Source organism: Pinus tabuliformis, chromosome 1_1, assembly GCF_031772625.1.
Source record: "Pinus tabuliformis cultivar Carrire ecotype Pingquan chromosome 1_1, CPIR1, whole genome shotgun sequence".
NCBI classification, from domain to species: domain Eukaryota; kingdom Viridiplantae; phylum Streptophyta; class Pinopsida; order Pinales; family Pinaceae; genus Pinus; species Pinus tabuliformis.
Window position 1 is genome coordinate 731,278,069 of NC_142297.1, and position 20,987 is coordinate 731,299,055.

Below are 20,987 nucleotides of genomic sequence, written 5' to 3' on the forward strand. Positions count from 1 at the left end.
ACTTATTCTTGAGAAATAGAATTTGATTAGCATTACTAACCTTGAACATACCGACCAACCTGTCGTAGATCTCCTTGGAGGTCTTCAATTCGGAGATGTAGGCCACCAGATGCTTGTTAATGGAATCCCTGATAATCTTATTTGTTTTGAATTCAGCCCTATTGTACTTGGTCTTCGCCAGTGTTCTAAAAAATGGTCGGCTAGGAACCAACTCAACCGATTTGGTCCGAGCCAGGCCTCAAAATATCAACCCGGCCCACTCGGCCAAGTCCGTATTAACCCAGCCGGGTTACGTACAATGGCCCATGCACATAAAAAACATAGTATTTTTTTTAGTTTTTTTAATTAATTGCTTGAGTGCCGCAAGGAAAAGGAGGCCAGAACAGGCAGCAACAAGCCTTTCTCCCTCTGTCCAGCCTAACGCAGTGCCTATTTATTCAAAAACTGTAATTTAATTCAAAAGAAAATAAGAATTCTGGCACTGTTTGACATATTTGGTATTTGGATATCTTAATGTTGTAATTTGAAATCTGAAAAATTCATCAGTAGCATAATTTTCTCTTCATCCGCATTTTAAATTATTTTGGGCTTGTTTTAGGCATTTGGCATAGAGATAGCTCACTGTTGGCATTTTGGAATTAACTAGCTCACTTGGCATCTTAAGTAGTCTCTGTTGTCCTAATTATCATTCATAGTTAGCTAATTTCTGTTCTAAAGTTACTCATTTGTGTCACTTAAAAAACTGAATACATTGCTAGCTTTAAGTGCTCGCATTTGCTCATAGGGTTGTTGGCATTGGATAATAAATATCTTGTTGAATATTTGATATAATAAGCCTTGGTATAACTCTCTTGTCTCATTGCTAATACATCTTGTTGAAAGGTAACCTTACATGGGCACTTAGGCTCTAAGGGACTTGCTATTTGGGCATTGATTAAAAATCTCAATCGTTGGTAGTTTGTATTGAAGTAGACTAAGAGCATTTACAAATCTCACTGCTTCTTTGGATACTTGGCTTTAGCATCTCATACTGAAACATTGGCAAATTGTATTTTGTTGTTATCTCTAGTTGGCACTTTGTTGCTATTAGCTTATAGTGTTGCTATCTTGAGCATATTGATGAATCATTTCTGTTGTTGGGCATATCTTGATATCATATTAGCATTTGTTTTATGGTTAAGATTATCTCTTGAATATTATTGTCGAGTACTTGTTTTCTTAATTAAAAATTTGATCATAATTTAAAGTACTAAATCATTAAGAGAATCTTAGCCTAAAAATCACTCTCCATCCTTGCATCGCATTCTAAGTTAACTTGCATTAATAACTTACCTCCAAGCATAAGCTTGGTTGATACTAGATAGACCTCTAGGGCCGCCCTTTTCATCTAGCTTGAGGGGCTTAGTAACTCTTAGGTGGTTAACAGTGTGGCTCTGACTCTGATGATGATCAAGAGATTGATCCACATGATCTTGGCTCCTCTGGCAGTAGCTACTAGCCAGTAGTACTGGTCACAGTTTACTTTTGTTGTAGAGGCCATTTCTAGCCTCCTTGGTTATGTGTTTTTGTTTTGATCTCTATATCATGATTCATGATCATGTATGTATTGGACAGTGCACTGGGTGCCATTTTGATATAATGGATATATTCATGAGCCTACTTTGATCATATGTGGTCTTCCATCTATATTCTAATGTTGTGTTTGGAAACATGAATGAAAATCTTTAAAATTATGTTTTTTATATATAACCAAATATATATATATATATATATATAATGTATTTTTTACAACGACCAAGTCACTGAAATCGAGCCAGCCGAGTCAATACCGAGTCAGAGTCAACCCTCAGCCGAGTTGGTGTCGGAGTTTTAAAACATTGGTCTTCGCAGCAGCGGGTGCATTTGGAGGAGGTTTAGGGATTTTAACCTGCACATAGTCCATCACTTCTTTTTCTTCCAAGGTCAAATCAAGAGACTTCTTCCATCCATGATAGTCGGATTTATCATGGAGCTTGTCTTCAGCAGGGAAGTAGGAGGAGGAACCCATTGAGCCTTTTGTCCTTGTCCAACTGTCTTTGGTGATTGCTCTTTCACTCTTGCTTGCGCTTTGTCTTCACCTCAGCTCTGATACCATATTAATTTTAAGCAACAATGGTATGTTTTATGCTTTAGAGCAATTTTACTTCAATTTCTTTATTAGCCCAGTATCAATATTCAGATTAGCAATCACATCAACATGATAGTAAAATGCAGATAGAACATAAACATAAACATAAACAGTATAAGACAAGCCAAGACAAGAGGACACAAGATGTGGCACCAGCCAAGGACAAACCCCAATGTGGGGAAACCCTTTATTAAATCTTCTTTGTCTTCAATAGTTCAGCAGAGAGAGATAGTACAATTTACAAATCTGATAATTTATAACAGCAGCAAAAGAGCCCTAACCAAAAGTCAACGTTGGTCAACAGGGCAGATTTGACCCTCAGCAAGTCGATCAACTTCAGTCAACTTCGGCCCCTAAACAGCGATAAAACAACCCTCAAAACAGTGAAATTCAGCCCAACCAAAGTCTGGTCAAACAACCCACCTACGGTCAGCCCTAGCTGCAGTCAACGTTGGTCAACAGTCAATGTTTAGCCTGGATTTTTGAGACCAGAAATGCGGCCTGGCCAAACAGGGATAGCCCTCACAAAAACGCAATCAAAGGAGGTCAATGCATGCTGGTCAATGCTTGGTCTTACTGTCCAAAAATTCGGTCTCCTCACTCTTGAAATTTCGCTCTCCTGAAATTTCGAACGTGTGGAGAGAGAGAAGCTCAAAAATCCATACCCAATCAATGAGGAGAGAGAGAGAAGTGTGAAGATGAGTGTATCCAAATGTGGCTAAGGCATCATGTATTTATAGCAAACATTGTGGATGAATAGACGTGATTGTTGGGCTTCTGAGCCTACATAAGTTTGTTGGCCGACCTTGACAATTTGTCCATGATCAAAATAAATTCACAACTTCATTTTTACATGTCGGAATCAGATGATCTTTAGATCAATCCTACACCTCTCGAAGAGAGGAATCCAAGAAAAATATCAACTGTCATAAATAAGATGACCCATGTGGAGTTTGGCCCTAGTTGCCAATTTTAACATATATGATACAACATGTAGCATTTCACACTTCACAGAGCAAGAAGTTCACATTGTTTTTCTCTAGTGAATTTCACTACAAGTTTCACCAATAACATAATTCACCAAGTTCTTTAGTTGTTTGTAGAAAATGGTACTAGACCTTTAGGCGCATGCAACCATATGATTTGAGTTAAAGAATTACAAGATAGCTCTAGTATTATTTAGCTATGATATAGAAATGTGAGTAAGAACATTTGCGTGGCTAGATAAGCAATTTCACTTCAACTGTATGGTTGATTGTTTAGCTTTAAAGTTCACATTTTAAATTTTATTAATAACATTATATTGTTTGGAAATTTAATTTACTTGTTCTCTTTTTTGCAAAATCCATTTCAACACAAAACTTCTCTTGTGTCAAAATTTGTGTTGAAATGGATTTTGCAAAGGACTCCCTAAGGAGATTCAGCATGACTTGGAGGGTTAGTCCTAGGTTCAGGCTCTAGATTATGAGCAAGTTCCTTTTAAATGCAATTTTTTCCATGAGTATGGGCACTTTGCAAGACATTGTCCAAAAGTTATAGCACCTCAGTGTCCTTCTATCCCTCCATCTTCTCAAAGTAATAATGAGCAAGAAGCATTCAAACCAATTTCAAGGAAGCACAAGAATCATTCATTTAAGAGGCCTAATTCCAACAATTATGAATCAAATCAGCATCCTACCTCCAATAATAGATATGAAGCTTTGAAGTCCTCAAACGCAGAAGTCACAGTTCAAGAAGATCAAGATCAAATGGCTTTAGAGAACATCAGTTGTCACATTGAGGAAGAGACTAGTTCTAAGGATATTGAAATGCCTCTCCTTCAAATAAAAAAGAAGAAGAGGCCAGTTCAGAGGAAGAGAATGAGGTCAATCTCTCTTGTTCTTCTCCTTCATATTCGGAAGTTTTAGAAAGCAATCAACGATCGTCCCCTTCATTAACAAGAAATAGAAAGAATGAAGCAAGAAATCTCCAAAATATAGTGCCCACCATTCTTTAGCCTCACGCGATTCTAATGGGGTGTCAATTTTGATTAAATATTAGAAATGTTTTATTTTTGTACCATTTTGTGCAAGAAATTTGTAAGAAACTACTCTTGTTCTCAAAAAGCAATAGGTTCAAGTCTTAGAAGGTCTAGTTTTGGATCTCCCCCCTTTCTTCTTTTGTCGGGAGGAGGATGGCTTTTTGCCCCCTCTTTCTAGAGTCATGGAAAAGTTTTTCCATGTACCATTTATGTCGATGTACTTCAACTGCATGTTTCAGTCGCAGATTTTTGCTTAATACAAATTTCTTGTTCTAGTTTAAAAAGGTGACGAGGGAAAGGCCAAGCACATCATTATATGGGATTTGATTGATGATATATGGAACAACATGTAGCATTTCACAGTTCACAGAGCAAGAAGTTCACATTGTTTTACTCTAGTGAATTTCACTACAAGTTTCACCACTAACATTATTGGCCAAGTTCTTTAGTGTGTGTAGAAAATGGTGCTAGACCTATAGGTGCATGCAGCAATATAGTCTGAGTTAAAGAATTACAAGAGAGCTCTAGGATTATTTGGCTATGATATAGAAATGTGGGTAAGAACATTTTTGTGGCTAGATAAGCAATTTCACTTCAACTTTCAAATTGTATGATTGATTGTTCAACTTTAAAGTTCACATTTAGACTTTATTAATAAGAGTATATTGTTTGGAAATTTAATTTACTTGTTCTCTCTTTTCCTATTTTTTAAGATGTGTGGTGGGATAACTATGGTGGACAAACATCAAATCTTCAAAAAATTGTAATCAGTGTACTAAGTCAATTTTCTAGTGCTTTGGATTGCCAACACAATTGGAGTTTCTTTGAAAAAACACTCACAAAAGCATAATAAGATGGAGTATCAACATCTCAATGATATGATGTATGTTTACGACATCCTTTGATTATGGGTGGGGTAGTTGAAGAACCCACTTGATGTACAAGTCATTTACTTGGATGTGATTCATCGCACTTCTAACTCAATGTTGAGGAGGGTGAGAGACCTATTATGGAGGATTCATTTCCCTAGTTAGATACGGAGCATGATCGAGCGCAAGACCAACTAGAGCAAGATTAGCCAACTCACGACCAACCAATGCACAACCAACAAAATCAAGTGTATGAACCACCAATTTGTAGCTCCATTGGACATGCAATTCCAAGACTCTCCACCAATAGGCCCTAGAAAAGAGGAAAAGGTCATTAACACATCCATATTATAGTTTAATTTTTAATTTTATTTTAAACTCTTGAATTTTAACTCAACCCTGTCAACTACTGATGGTTAATATATGATGTATGTGATTAAATAACCTATATATGATAATTGAATACCTTCTTTTAATATTTATGTCACAATGTAATTATCTGATGATTTAAGTTCATGTTTTCATTTAGTTGAAAAATATTACTTTATGAATCTTTTATTGGTCGACAATTTTTTGTTGAATTTTCCCAATTTTCATTTTTCAAACCCCTGCCAAAGTTGATTGTGAGTGAGATTTCTATAACAATACTCACAATCTTTAGGCACAAGTTGCAATCCATTGACTCCTAAATCCATTTCAAGAAAAAAATTCACCACACAAATCTATCAGCTTTCAAGTGACTCCAAAAGTCTTTACACCATGTTTAGGGGTGCTTAATGAGATTTGGGATGCATGGTGTATGTTTAGCCCTTGGATGGTTCGAGGTGGATTTGCACATTCGATATTGCTTAATTAGTGATTGATCGACCTTAGTTAGGTGATTGTCTGACATTCTTCCTTATAAATTTGGAGTTCCCTTAATAGCTTAAGTCACATCCTTCATGATGGCCACATGATGATGTTGCTCGCTTGGAGAAAGTTGTCCTTAAGAGAAGGAGCATATTACATCTTTGAGGATGGCATCAAGCGCTAGACAGCATGAGGTAGCTTGAATTCCTATATGGAAGCTTGAAGTTGGCTTGGGGAAACTTGGTTGTGATGATGTTCATGAAAGGAGAGTGGACCTAGTGGAGTATGATACGCCTTTGTTTGTGGCATAAGGGACCTACCTCCAAGCACCAATTTGATTGTGCTAAAGTTTACGGAGGTGCACATACTCTATCCCCCCTCTAGATTTGGACATGTGAACTCTTAGGATGAAACAAGTGTTTTTAACCATTAGACCCACTCAATATATATATATATATATAGACATGCACACACACACACATATATGCATGTGTGTGTGTGTGTGTGTGTAGTCTCATTTTATATATAGCACATTATACTGAAACTTGAAAAGAAAGCATTACAAATAAACAAGCAAGAACATTTAAATGACAAACATAAATGACAAGCAATGTTCCACCATTTCTTATATTGGGATCCTAATCAATATCATCACCCTTTGCATCTATCTCAATCCTTGAAGCACATTAGTCAACAACATGCAGTTTTGATGAAACTACTTAATCCAAGCTTTAAAATATGGTAGAAAAAGTTTAACATACCTAATCAATGACTTTGGCTTAAGTGAAGAATGCACTTTTGCTAAGGCCACAACAGGAGTCAAAAGATAAATATCACCAACATCAAGGTACATTAGGTCTTGGTGCTCTTAAATAAATGTCAATCCCATACCCTTATACATGATGGAATCTAATAAAAATGTTGCAATCCTACCAATCCTAAAATCTTGAAAGCTATTAAGTCTATTGAATTTTCAATGAGATATGAAATTCTACTTTCTCCATATGAAGTCGGATGAGGTTTAAACCACTCTCAACTTTAAAGAGTTTAACATTACCATTAATTGGCAATAGTTTTGGTGCAAATTGAGAGTGAAACCATCTTTTAAAAGAAAATTGCTAGTCTTAGATGCTTCTAAATGTCTCATCAATTCATAATTAACCTTTAATGAAGCATTAAAACAAAAAATGTGGATCCCAACAATCAAATTGTCGTAAAGTCATGACAATCTTTTTTTTGGATACCTATTTCAATATGCACAAAACACATTTCCACACATGAAATGCATTTGATATGGATTGAAAAATGTTTCAAACACACTTTAGTCATGTTTCAACGTTTCAATACAAAAACCTGACTAGTACGAGAGGGTGTGTTTCCTACAACTTAGGTTAGAGATGTGACTAAGATGAGCACACTACTCATTCTCTCTCTATTATATCTTCATTTATATCTGCTTTCTCTCTCTCATGGAGTTGCTAGGGTTTATTGATCATCTCACAACATCTTGAAGTCTATAATTAGGGTTTCATCCCTTGGAGTATTGAAATTAGAGTTTTGAGATTAAACCCTAGCGGTATATTTGGTGAAGAAGAAGAGGAGGAAAAGATGTCTTGCCTTGGAGGATTTGTTTGAGTGCTTAATGGATGTTGGAGCTCCTTGGTTGAGCTAAAGTTTTTTTTTGTTTTCCCCAGCTAGGGTTTTAGAGAGCAATAAACCTATGGTATGTACCTATACAACTACTTTTTAATGAAGTTCTCAGTTATTCAATAGTTGTGTAAATCGCAAATTTGATTTTCTACCATCTATGTTCTTTATGGTTTGTAATTTCGAGCTATATAGACTTCCCGATTTGACGTAAGGGCAATTACCTTAAGTGATTTAACATCAATGTTATCCGAACCGAATCATTCACTGAACCAGCAAAGCCCAAAAATGTGAACTAGACCAAAACCTAAAAAAATCGAACCAAAAAACCAATCGACCATAAAATTCATAAATATACAAATTTTGAAAAAAATGCATATTCATGTGAATCCAGACCGTTATAAACAACCATGCAAACTCTCATATATATAGCTAGTAAGGGTGCATATAACCAAAATAGCACAAAGTGCAATCCATCTCTAAACCAAAAATACATCAACAAACGGGTTCTAGATGGCCTCTAGAGTCCAAAAAAAAATCATGCTACAACAAATACCTACATATCACCAAAATAATTTCCTTTATTGGGACCCTCATTGTCGCTATCATCCTCTAAGCATTAAAATATGATAAAAGAATCTTAACATGTCAAATCGAGATTTTGCTTGAGTGATGGGTACATTTTTACTAGGATCGTGACAAAGGTGTTCAACAATCAATGCCGCCAAAATCGAGGTACATAGAGAGTTTGGTACTCTTGATTAAATGTCGGTTCCATACCATCATATATGACAAACTCCAATGGAAACATTGCAATCTCCCCAATCATGATATCCTAAAAACTGTTAAGTTTGTTGGATTTTGAGTGGGACCTAAAATTCTACTTTCTTCATACAAAATATAATAAGGTTGGAACTACTCTCAAACATTCTGAAATAATTAATGTTAATGTTAAAAATTTAAGTAAAAGTGATAGATTTAACATTACCATTAATTGCATTGCATTAGTAAGGCCCTAAAGGTCGAATATGTTGAAATATAACGTATCTATGGTTGACATTTCTCATTGCATACTCGAAGAAGAAATCAATTTTTGGTCACTTTCAAGTGAGCTCAATTAAGCCCTTCAAGTCAGCTCCTTTAAGATCATCATGTTGACCCCATTAGGACTAACTAGCCCTCACATGACACCTACAAGTTCATTGGCATTCATTTCAATCATCATCCATCACAACAATTCAGTGTACAATTACAAAGATATCCACAAGTGCGAAGAGGATAAAGAGGGTTCTTTTGACTACGGTTTGGATCTCCTTCAAAGGCTCGTTGACTACAATGACTTGGGTCTGGTTGGGATCATCTATACTTCTATTTTGTTGACTTTTTTCTAGCCAAAGATTGTAGAGAAACTCGCTCCTTTTGAGGTGACATAATTCTGAAGTTGATCTAGGGTTTTGGACAGTGCGTTAGCAACTTTTGTGGTTATTTCAATGGGACTTTGAACTCCTATCACAATGACTTCAAGCATATTTTTTGACCTCCTTACGCAAACATTACTCATTAACAGAAGTGAAACTTCTCTCCTTCTATGAGCAAACTTTGATTGGGTATTTCATTGTTGACTATTTTGGATTCATTGGAATATTTTGATGTACTATTGATGGATTGAATCTCTCTCTCATAAGGAAAGAATTTTTGGGTTTTGCCTTGTGGTTTTTCCCTGGCTATGAGCCTAATCTTGGTGTCCTTTGGCTCTTGCTTATTGTCTTTTTTTCATTGTTTACTATGATCTCTATTTACTCCTCTTGTTGAAGAATTAATGGTTGAATATTTTCATGTATAGCTACTTGTTGAATAAAGTATAAAGAAGTAACAATTTATATCAACAGTCATTATCAACTACGAAAACTACTCTAACCATTGCAACACTAGAATTTCAACAAAATATTAGGTTGCCCCACTCATAAATTATTGTTTTCTTTTAAAAAAATTATGTTCCAAGGGTCCTTAGTCACATCGTACCAAAACTAGCAAGCTCGTTGGAAAAAGGTCGATTAGGTACTGAATTGGTCTTTTCCAGCCCCTCGCAGTAGTTCAGACCAGCTTTTGCTGGAAAACAATCAAACCAGCTAGTTCAGTCAAACCTAAATTGGAGAAGATAAGCGTTATTTTAATGCTTGAAATAAGAGTTTTCAGTTTTGGTTTATGTATGATAAAATTTTCCTAGAGGGCTGAAACTTATCAAGAACACTTCAGTATATTTTTCTCTTGGATTGCCTAGAAAATTGGGGCATTAAGAATTGAAATATTGTCCACTGCCACTGCTATTTTATTTTGTATTTCATAACAACCTTGAGGCAAAGAAATAATTGTGCAACTTCAGTCGAGTTTGGGAAATGAGAATGCAAGCTTCTAATGAGAGGAATTAAGCATTCAAGATAGGATCCATGATGAAATTGTCCCAGTAAATTGAATCCACCAAAAATACATTTTCTATATTGACTCTCAAGATGTGTCTTGGGGATATGAGAGATTTTGTTCACTTCAATGTCAAGCATTGCGAATTTATGTGAACCAATTGAAAAAGATTGGCAGACTAGTGCAGAACCTTTTGTTGATTTATTTTCTTGGATTTTAGAACAGATTTAAGTTTACATTTTTGTGAGACTGGGTTATATATTTTCTTTTAGATGAATGTTACAAGTGCAAATAGTCCAAAAAAACACAACTCATTTAACAGCTTGGAACCTCAAGGTTGAGAAGTTGAGTTTCTATTTTGGTGTTTGATATCATGAATGTTTTCTTTAATATAAATGCATAATGTTGTCCGCTTGTTCCCAAATACCATAAATCACCCATATTCTTAAAGGATTAGAACTGGTATTCTCTAGTTGTTGTTTTCAAATATTTATGCTCTTATTGTCTTTCTTCTTTCAGAAATTCCCTAAGCCAAAACAAATGCAGCTTAGTGCTGACTTTTTGGTGGCTTGGGAGGTACTCCAAGCCTTAGAGTTTGAGGTTTAGGCATTGGAGCACCACAAAAGTGCTTTGTGGGCTTGGAACCCAAGGTGTGGCTTTTGCACCCAAGGATGTGGGTGTGAAACCATGAGGAGATTTTGACATGTGATTATGTGAGATGATAGAGGACCACGAGAGGAGAAAGAGGCAACAAAAATCACTCAAATCCGAGGTGTCTATGATGAGATATTCATTTTTCTTTGTAGCTGGTGGGTTTTGTGGATGACAAGTCATGTATGCTTGTGTTGTATGACAATTGTACAAGCCCTCCATGATGGTTTAATGAAGCCCTTATATTAGATATAAATATAAGGTGATTGTGAGGTCATTTCCTCACATCCAAGTGCATCACTTCATAGATAATACATCTCTTATGCAATCGAGCTAGAGAAGAAGGCTAGACGTGAAAGATGAGGCCTATTTTGTGTCTCTTGAGGTATCTTTCAAGGTTGAGAAGCTACAGGTAGGCAGTTGCAGTCCTTGAGGGAGTTTTGCATGGTGTCTTAGCCTTGTTTTGCATGGGAACTCTCTTCTACAAGTGGGTCGTAGCTCTGAAAGGCTAATTCAAGTAGGCCACAGACCTACAACAGCTTGGACAGGGGGCCGAAAGGTTGAGGAACAGTCCAAGTATGTCGCAGGCCTTGTCTTTTGGAAGCAAGTGGGTCGTGAGGCAGCTTTGAGGGCTGGAATTAGCCCAAATCAGCTAAGGAGAGTGCAAAGAACTATTTGAAAGGAGGTCGCAGCCTTTGGAGGAGGTAAGGAGGTAGAAAAGAGAGTTGTAGTAGCTTGCCAATAGCCCTAACTAGGCGAACCAGACCTACAATTGTACTACACTACCCTTGAGGAGTAAAGAGGTATATTATTGATGTATTTATGTTGAATTGATGCTAGGGATGAGGTCCTAGATTGGACATTGGTATTGGGCATTTGAGGTATGTTGGAGAGTAGCGTGAAAGTGCCCTAGTGCAGCGCCTTGATGGACAAAGGTGGTTGCTAGGAGTGGTAGTTTGGAGGAGCTCAAGGTTTGGCTAACCATGAGCAAATTGGATAGCACGTGTTCATTGTTGGAGAAGCGACATTCGATAATGATACGTGGTAGCCCTCCTGCCCTATGTTAGTCTTCATTGAAACAACGCAAAAAGACTATAATGGGAAGAAAAGTCACAAAAGAGTTGAGAAGAAACTGTGGGTAGAAGTCTCAAAGTGTTATTGCCTTGAAGGACAAAGGAGCAACTAGTGTGCATAAAGACCCTATGTGTTGGTTGTAGATGGACTTATGATGAGCTAGAGAGCAGATTGGATAGCTAAGGTTCAATGGCCTAAAGGGCTTGCATTGATAAAGGCAAGTGTTTCAGAACAGAAGCAAAGGACCCGCAATGTACAAGATACAACAAGTTGTGATTGTGCACTACATCAGCTAGATCGTCAGTGTATTTTGTATCTTGTATTCTTGTACTAGTGGATGAGGGCCATTATCCCTGGTACAGGAGCCCTAGATTGTTGTATTATCAAATTAATTAAAATATAACAAAGTTGGATTGTTGTAAAATTGTGTAAAAAGTTGTGTAGATTTTGTGCAATAGTATATTTATTGTTGTATAATATTTCGTTGTGCAAAGTAGACTTGTTGTGATACTTGGTTTGGTAGCGTCGGTGATTTAAGATTCTATCCTAAACACCAATATCATGGAAAAACAACATTTAGGACGTAATTGTTGAGATGTCAGTGTTGTCATTGATCGCCATATGGATCGAATATAGCATAAGCATTGAATATATATATATATATAGACACAGATAGAATCCCAAGAAGCGTTGGACCCAAAGAGCAAGAGGAGCAGTAGCAAAGAGAAGAGCGAGAAGCAGTTCAAAAAGAAGCCATCAGGAGCCAAACGAAAGTCATCGGAAGCCAAGAGTAAGAGCCAAGACAATCCAAGGAGGAGCAGATCCAAGAGAAGACAGCGTATGCCCAAGAGAAAGAGCCAAAAGGAAAAGCAGTTTTATGAGAGTAATAGACTTTGGAAACCTTAATAATCCATTATTGGAACATATCACAATGCATATAATAAAACCAAACCAAGGAAATATCATATCGGCATTTTTATTGTGTCACCACTCAAAACTCCAGTCTTCAACCTATGATATGTGATGCGGACCTCCAATCTCCGATATGCGATATGGACCTCCGATCTTCGATGTGCGATATGGACCCCCGATCTCCGATATGGACCTCTAATCTCTGACTTCCGATATGCGGACCCGACATGATTTAAGTTAACGAATTAATTATCTAATTACATCTGCCTTTATCGGAACTTTTGAATAGCACCTCCAATAAGATCCTTCGATTGTCGATTGTTGATATGGTTGCAAACCCTATTGGCTTTATCATAATGTGTCTAATATATTATCATGTCCGCCTCATCGGAACTTTTCTATATCATGAGTCTTACAGGCATGTCATGTTAAAGCTTTCAATACAAACCTTTGTTATCCTTGTGGTGCCGACGTACGAAGACTAAAGTGATGATGTGGCATGTAGGACTTCACGGCATCCATTATAATATGGTTTCGCGTTATTCGCTATGACCCCTCCTATCTTGCTATTATAATATCATTTCCGTAACAATAAAACTATGTTATATTTCGTCGATTATTAACAAAGACCCCTTCCGACAGTTATTTAATATATTTTCAATGTGCCACCTCATGCACAAGTTGGCCTCTCCTCTAATGAACGTGTCTTTTCATTTATTGGTGAAACTCGTATAAACACAAGTCAAATACTTCATTTCAAGTATCGATTCAGTGAAGATCTACTACAGAGATACATTACAGTCACAACTCGTGAACGAGGAACACCGAGAAGGAATTGAAGGATATCTGCTCTAGAGCTCGAAAATTGGATCTATAGAAGACTTGTGGCTCGGATCGAGGAACATTTCAATTTCGGTGAAGCCCAGATCTATGGGACATTGCAGTTTTGGTGGAGCACGGAATCATGGGTAGTACAATCCTGGTGGAGTCCAGATCTTAATATAAAAGTGTGAAGTAATATTCAGACTATCAGTGGAGGGGAAATAGCTTAAAGGCTCGGAGTTATAGTTACCTGTGGAGCTCGAACTACGCATCGGATCTGTGATTACTTTAAGGACAATCACCTATGTTTGTTAGGAGCTTGACCTACACTACAACGAATGGATAGCTCAGACTTGTGCAAACCTCGAACCAGTAAACAACTCAACCTACACTACAGCGAATAGAGAGCTCAGACTTGTGCAAACCCTGAACCAGTAAACAGTTTGAGAGACTCAAACTAACAGTGTCATTTGTGGAGAGCTCGGATAGACATCCTTTGGAGTTAACTCAAGACAGTCATCTTGAAAGAAGGCTCGTGAAGAAACTCATATTACAGTAGCAGCATTAAGAAATATTTTGTTGTTGAAGCATTGTGAAGACTCTCTTGAAGAGTTCTTGAAGAAGCCCTTGAAGAGGCTTAGAGCGGGTGCAGAACTTGGGTTGCCTATTGAAGACATCTTGAAGGTCTTGGAGATATTATTGGAGACTATGAGGTGTTGAAGCAATCATGAGGTGACAAAAGGAGAGATTGTTTGGGTAACATGAAGAGTTGTGGTAACATATTCTAAGAAAACAAGGTTTTCATTGATAAAGTGATTTGGAGGAGGCATTGTTGAAGATAGATAGGGCTTGTTGCAGAAGATATTGGGAGCCATAAAGAATCATCAATCTTATCTCGACAAATTTCAGCTGAGGGTTGGAGCCCTAGAGGTAGGAGCCTTGTAGAGACAAGGTTGGTGCCTTGGAAAAGATAGGGTTGGAGCCCTAGAGGTTGGAGCCTCGTGAAGTCCAAGTTGGTGCTTGGCAAAGTATAGATTGAAGCAGTGGATTGGAGCCCTAGAGGATAGGAGTCCTTAAGAAGACCAGGTTGGAGCCTGTACCAAAGATAGGGTTGGAGCCCTAGAGGTTGGTGCCTCAAAGTGACAAGGTTGGAACCTTGGGAAGTCCAAGTCGATGCTTAGCAAACTACAAGTTGGAGCCTATGAGATTGAGGATTGGTGTCTTCATCTGGGGTTGGAGCCCTACACATTATTGTACTTAATTTATTGTAAAGAAGAGGATTGGAGTCCTCATTATTTATGGTTAATCAAATTATTTATTCTATCATTGTTCTTTTTGTGTTCAAGTTATAAGTGATCTAACTAGTAAACAATAACAACTGAAAAGAAATATCAATTCGCCCCTTCTCAGTGTTTCTAACAGTAACATGCTTCAACAAACTCAGAATTGATTTCATTTCTGCTTTGGGAAAGAGAGGCATGTGAGAGAATTTTGGTGCAACAAAAACAACCATACCTTTCTCATGACACATCTCGATTAGTCTTCTTTTTCTTTGATTGATAAATGACCCCTTGATAACAAAGTGTTGATGGTCACTGAGACCTCCAACCGATCACACATGCAATAGTTACCTCTGCTGGCAGCATGAAAGTGGCAACATTTATAACCCCACGGTCTAAGCACTGAAAGTGCTTGAATTGACCTTGACTTGACCAATATATGGCTGATGATTATTTTGTTTATGTTGATTGTGATGAAAAAATAGCATATGGCTAAGCTCTCTTCATAAATCAATTGGGTTTCCTTGAACTAAATGCCTCTTCTGAAGATAACATGCTTTTGGTTATCTAGACAACAACGATATTTGAATGCTAAATAATATGGTAATAAAAATGAAGTAGAAAAATAGGAAAAAGTAAATTCCACGTGTTCCAGCTACTCAAATAAGTTATTATGGAGTCTGTGTTGTGCATGAGTCTCAAAAGGATAATTTCAGGAACGTTATCATTTTCAATTTCCTTTACCACTGGTTAACAATATCAAATTTACATCAACAAATGACGTTTTGCAAGCAACTTGTTTATCAAATATAAAAATATTTGTCGTTATATACACCTAATTTTTCAATTTGTTATATACACCTAATTTTTCAATTTTCAACAAAAGCCAAACAGGATAACCAATTACAAAAAGAATTCATCAAAACAAAATAAAAGAACTCAGAAAATGTCCAGAGCATTGCCCACTTTAGAATATAATAAAAACTCAAATCGCCTCTAGGGCAATTTTATCACCTTGTGGTATGTTTAGGGCCAATGAACTTTTAGGGCCAATGAACTTTACGTTCAATCTTGCTTAAAATGAACCAAATTTGGTATACGTCGTGGCCTAAACTTACGGTTTAGGGTTATTGACAACCATCATGGCCCAAAATTACGGTTCTGGGTTATGACAACCATCATGCCCTAAAATTAGGGATTCAGGTATATAGGCATAAATAAAGACCTGAGGTTAGGCTAAGGCTTAGGCTTAGATACTTCATGCAGAATCGTATTTAAGCCGGAACCCTGATCTGCCCCTCGGAACCCGCCATACCAATACAACTTTCTCTCTGAGAAACCCCAAATCCAAAACCCTGAAAACCATAGACTAGCTGCAGTTTACAGAAAATCAAATGCAATCACTCAGAAAATATAAAACAAAAATCATCTGACCTCGATAACCAATAAACCTACAGTGGCGGTCTTCAAGAGCTCAAAATGCTTGTTGCCTCTGCGGAGAAAATACTCGATGTAGATGAAATCCTTTTTATCTACGGACTATGCGTTTTTCTGAACTCTGCCTATACAATTTGTTATATTCTGCATCGCTGGGGAAACTCTTCGGTTCGGGCCGCTCGTAAAAATCCTCTGCATAAACTCAAAACCTGCCTTCGCATTCCCGAGAGCATTTACGCAGGCGCCATCAATGACATATTCTATACATTATGGTTAGTTAAGCTAAAAGGTCTGTAAAACCAGCGAAGTACCAAGATTTCATTAAAACTGAGGGAGGCGTTGAATACTACCCAGTTGAATACCTACCCAGTTTTCATTAAATCGCATCGAAGCATTGAGATGAATGCAAGGTCATTTCTGAGGTTAATGGTTAAATATTCATAATGTCGGTTCCTATTTTGTAACGTACTTTTTTAATTATTTTTTAAGCTCATATGTTAGTGAAGAAAATATTTATTAAAAGAATATCATTATATTTATTACTTAATAAAGGATAATTTTTTCCAATTTTTATATATTAATTAAATTTTTATTTATTAAATTTCTGATTTGAGTGTAGTTCCTCTCGACTCTTATGGCCCATCAAGTTGTGGTACATATGTCCACCTAATGACAATAATGGCTTGCCTACGAAGAATGTTAAGAATGTTAAAAGCTTGGGCAACAGAAAGTTGGATGTTGGTTGTAAACAACTAAAGGCAATATATAACAAAGGGGTTAGTTACAGCGTCCTTTCATAGTCATTATGGTGAGGGAGTGTGGCAGACCTCATTGGGGAAGGAGAGGCAGAGGCAGACCATCTCTCCCTCCTCAACACAGCCAAGACATTGAACAATATGATGAAAGCATCCCTCGTCACTATCGGCACCTAGTTACAGAACAATTTTATGATAGCATCCCTCATCACTACGGATGCAGACCGAGAGGCCTAAGAGATGGGCATCATTAGTGATAATGTGTGGTGTCTTTGCAATATGTTGGGTCGTCACCTCATAAACCAAGAAGATGTTACTATTGTGTTGGAGGGATGTGTTTGGGACCTAGACTTCACATTTGTCGCGCCTGGGTTGTGTTGCGAGCCATCGATGGTGCTTTGGGGCTTCAATTCCAGCATATTTCCTCATCTACAAAGAGCTTCTCTTCACAAAACCCTATGGATTCTACCTTGCAAGATACCAAACCTTATAGGTAGCATACACGTCGCACTAAGGGCCAATCCTCATCCAGGCCTCTACAACTACACAGTACAATGGAGAACATTCTTATGGATCTTGGAACATCTGGTAGTAAGGAAACTCATACTAGTGGCCCAAATGGTGTCACCTCCGCATGTAATGCACCAACCACCAGTTGGGCACTCTCTGCCAATAATGAACCATTTGCCAACAATGCACCCTTCGCCAATTGAGCACCCTCGCATGAGGACTACTGTAATGACCCTGATTATCTTGCTAAGTAGGTTAACATTGTGCTAATGGTCCCAGTTTCGGTACATGCATGTATATAGTGTGAATGAGGTCTTGTTCGCTTTGCATTTGTATGGATATTATCAATACCTTTATTATCCTATGGCTATTGTGAACACCTTATTAAGTTATCTTGGTATACATGACCTTGAAAAATATTCTTAACAACTAAACTAACCCAATTCAAAGACACCAATTATAAAAAAGGAACAACGGTAGAATGTGGCACTATTTATCAATAAACAATTCTTTGTATGAGGTGTGCATTAAGGTTACAAGCCTAATTTTGTTATTAGGATTGGATAGAGTACATATGATTCAACATAAACTTGATCTAGTGGATATAATTCAACAAGCGAGGGCGAACAAACGGGGATAGGCTCATAGGCATGAGGTTCATGGTGCAGTGAAGGAATCTCCAACCACTGGCATATATTATAGGATTCTTAGCACATGGTGGATGATATTTGCCAACACATTTTGCCGAACCGAGAACGAGCCTAGAGGAAAGGGCCAAATTGCAAAAAAAATTACTAGCCTGCAAACCCATCAATAGTGACAAGGTTAGGCAGGGGCAAGGGGACACCTCTAGCTGGTCCAATGGGGTTAGGCCATAACTACCATAAGTATGAGTTGAATAGTATAAAATGAGGGAGTCGTGAGAAGAGGGGGGGTGGGAGGGGAGCATGAAGAGTCAGAAGTAAAGGTGGGCAGTGAGAGAGATAAAAGGCAGTAATGAAGAAAGAGAAGGGACTCGCAGTAGGGGGGAAATGTGCTACACCAGAAGGCATGTGATGGAGTGTACAGTTACAGCAAAAGGTTACACCCACTCATTTCACCCTTCTGTCCAATAGTTGCAGTCATGGTTGTACTTTAGATGGCACTCTGTCCTTACTCCAACCACAACATGCTCTCAATTCCTAGATTGTGGTTGCCTTGCTCCATCGTACTAATTATTTGTCCTCTTATTGAAATGATAAAAAGGGTATGATTTGTTTCTCTTAACTTGTTGTTTTTCATGATTAATGTGGAATGTTCAGTTCCTTCTACTAACAAGATAAGGATTTCTTCAAATGGTAGCTCGTAGAACTATAACATCTAAACATGTCAACACCTAGATTTATTATAACCATCTGGAATGCTTATGCCCTAATTGATACGATGTTCTCTGTACTTATTACAAACATATAAAATGGTTGAAGCCTTAAAAGTATTCTAGAACGATTATGAAAGTTGCAAGAGACTTCAAACCAGGGATGAGACTTAAACCTCATGGAATATTTGGTCTCTGAACATAATAGGATGGATGCATCATTGTAAGAGCATTACTTAAAGGGCATTAGAAAGTAGTTGTTGGTCATTGTTGCAGAAGTGGGTGGAGGCTTTTTCTCTTGAGATCTCTTAATGACTAGTGGGTGGAGAGTGCAGACCTCTGGCTACCCTGGACTAGTCTCCTCGATGGGTACTCAAACTGCAGTAGACTTTGGATTCCCTACATTGGGTGGAGCTACTAAAAATGCAACCATAGGGTGGAGGTAAGCCTCTGGAATCCCATAACTGAGTGAGGGTGGAGGTTCTCACCTTTAGAGCCCCTCACTGGCTGGTGGGTGGAGGTGGATTACTTTTGGAGTCCCTGAACTGAGTGAGGGTGGAGATTCTCATATGTGGAATCCCTTACAAACTGGTGGATGGAAGTGGTTGCCTCTGGAGTCCCTGGACCATCATTCAATGGAGTACCATTTGCCATAAGGGAGGAGGTCAAATTAGACCTCAGAAATCCTTGAAGGTCTAGACATGGGGATAGGTTTCATATGCTAGGGGTGACAGTTGCATTACAGGCATACTGTCAATGGTTGGGAGGAGAGTTATGAGTCTAGCCCCATGCCTATTCCAGGCCACACATTGTTGAGTGTATTAATCACTAAGGTTGTTCAACACATCTAAATGGTTCCAACTTACCTATTTGTACTAAGTTACATAACAGCATGGTTGACAAGCAAAAGTGGCTTACTTGTTATGTTGATATCTCAATCTCACAACACATAGTTTTCCTGGCATATGAACCATGAAAGTCTTCCAAAGACCAATTTACTTGTTGAGTGCTCAAATTTGGCACACTTTGGACTCCCAACATTAGGTGGAGTTGCTAAATAATTGCAGGGTGGAGATTAATCTTTGGAATCCTTGAAGCAATAAAGGGTGGAGACAAATCTCTAGAATCCTTGGCCTAGTCATTGGGACATAATCATATGCTAGATAGTTGCAGTTGTGGCAGTCTGCCAATAGTTGGTAGAAGAACTATTGACCTTATACCAGTGACCATATAGCAAACCCGTTACCTTGATATCCCATTATTGTCTGTGCATGGTTACCAGATTGCAGCACTAGGTATTTTCTTCATGTATGCCACATGCTTGAGTTGTTTAAGTGTTGTGTATAGTTATTAAATATGCAGGGTGTGGAATAGTGAGCATGATGCTAAAAACATGAAAGAGGATTCAAAACATAATATTGAACATTAAACATTGAGGTTAAACAACTGCATGCCATGAGTCACATGCCTAGTACAAATCTCCTTGTCATTATGCCAACACATGCCTAGTACAAATCTCCTTGTCATTATGCCAACACATGCCTCTCTAAGTTTGGAGTAGCATTCTCATGGATTATTTTCATGATGAAGTTCCTTGTTGGTTGTGGTAACTAGTTCTAAGTATTATTTTGTTCGTGGAATGTCATAGTGATCCCATCACTTTGTTAAATAATCCCATACAATTTTAAGTTCCAGCCTTACAATAGTTATATTTTTCTCTTGGGAAAAAAGCATTTAAATGGCTAGATACAACATTGAAATCTGACAGTGTACCTAAAATAGTTCCATGTTGATGCACTTGTGCACTGTGTAAAAAGGGCCCTTCAAATGTTCAAGGCTAGTGTCAATTTCCTTGATATTGTTGAATATAAATTAATGAAGTTTGTGGACCTGCTCTTTCACTCATTTGCATGATAACTTTCAGAGTGCTCTTCTAAAACCATAGATAACATATTACAAGAAGTTAACACCTTTTGATGCCAAATTATGAGCTTAATTTTGGAAACAATCTTGTTGCATTTTTAGGAAGGATTTGTGCTTTTTCTCTCATAATTACATAAGTTAATCACCAAACATATCGAGGGTTGTTACTTTTTCTCACATGCACATAGTGAAAATATGTAGTTGACTTTGACTTATTGTACAGTAGAAATCCCTAGAATTTTCATGCTATTACGTAGAACCTTAAAGGTGTGCAATGGTTAATTGCCTTGATTGTCACT

General features: G+C 37.6%; 1 long non-coding RNA gene across 1 annotated transcript in view; it reads right to left on the reverse strand.

Moving 5' to 3' along the window:
* The window catches only part of LOC149216016 (uncharacterized), a 35,665-nt gene extending 19,104 nt beyond the window's left edge, over positions 1–16,561 (reverse strand). The window contains exon 1 of the long non-coding RNA XR_016251056.1: positions 16,144–16,561. This is a non-coding gene — a long non-coding RNA (uncharacterized LOC149216016). The remainder of the gene's footprint in view (positions 1–16,143) is intronic.
* Between the last annotated feature and the right edge of the window lie 4,426 nt (positions 16,562–20,987).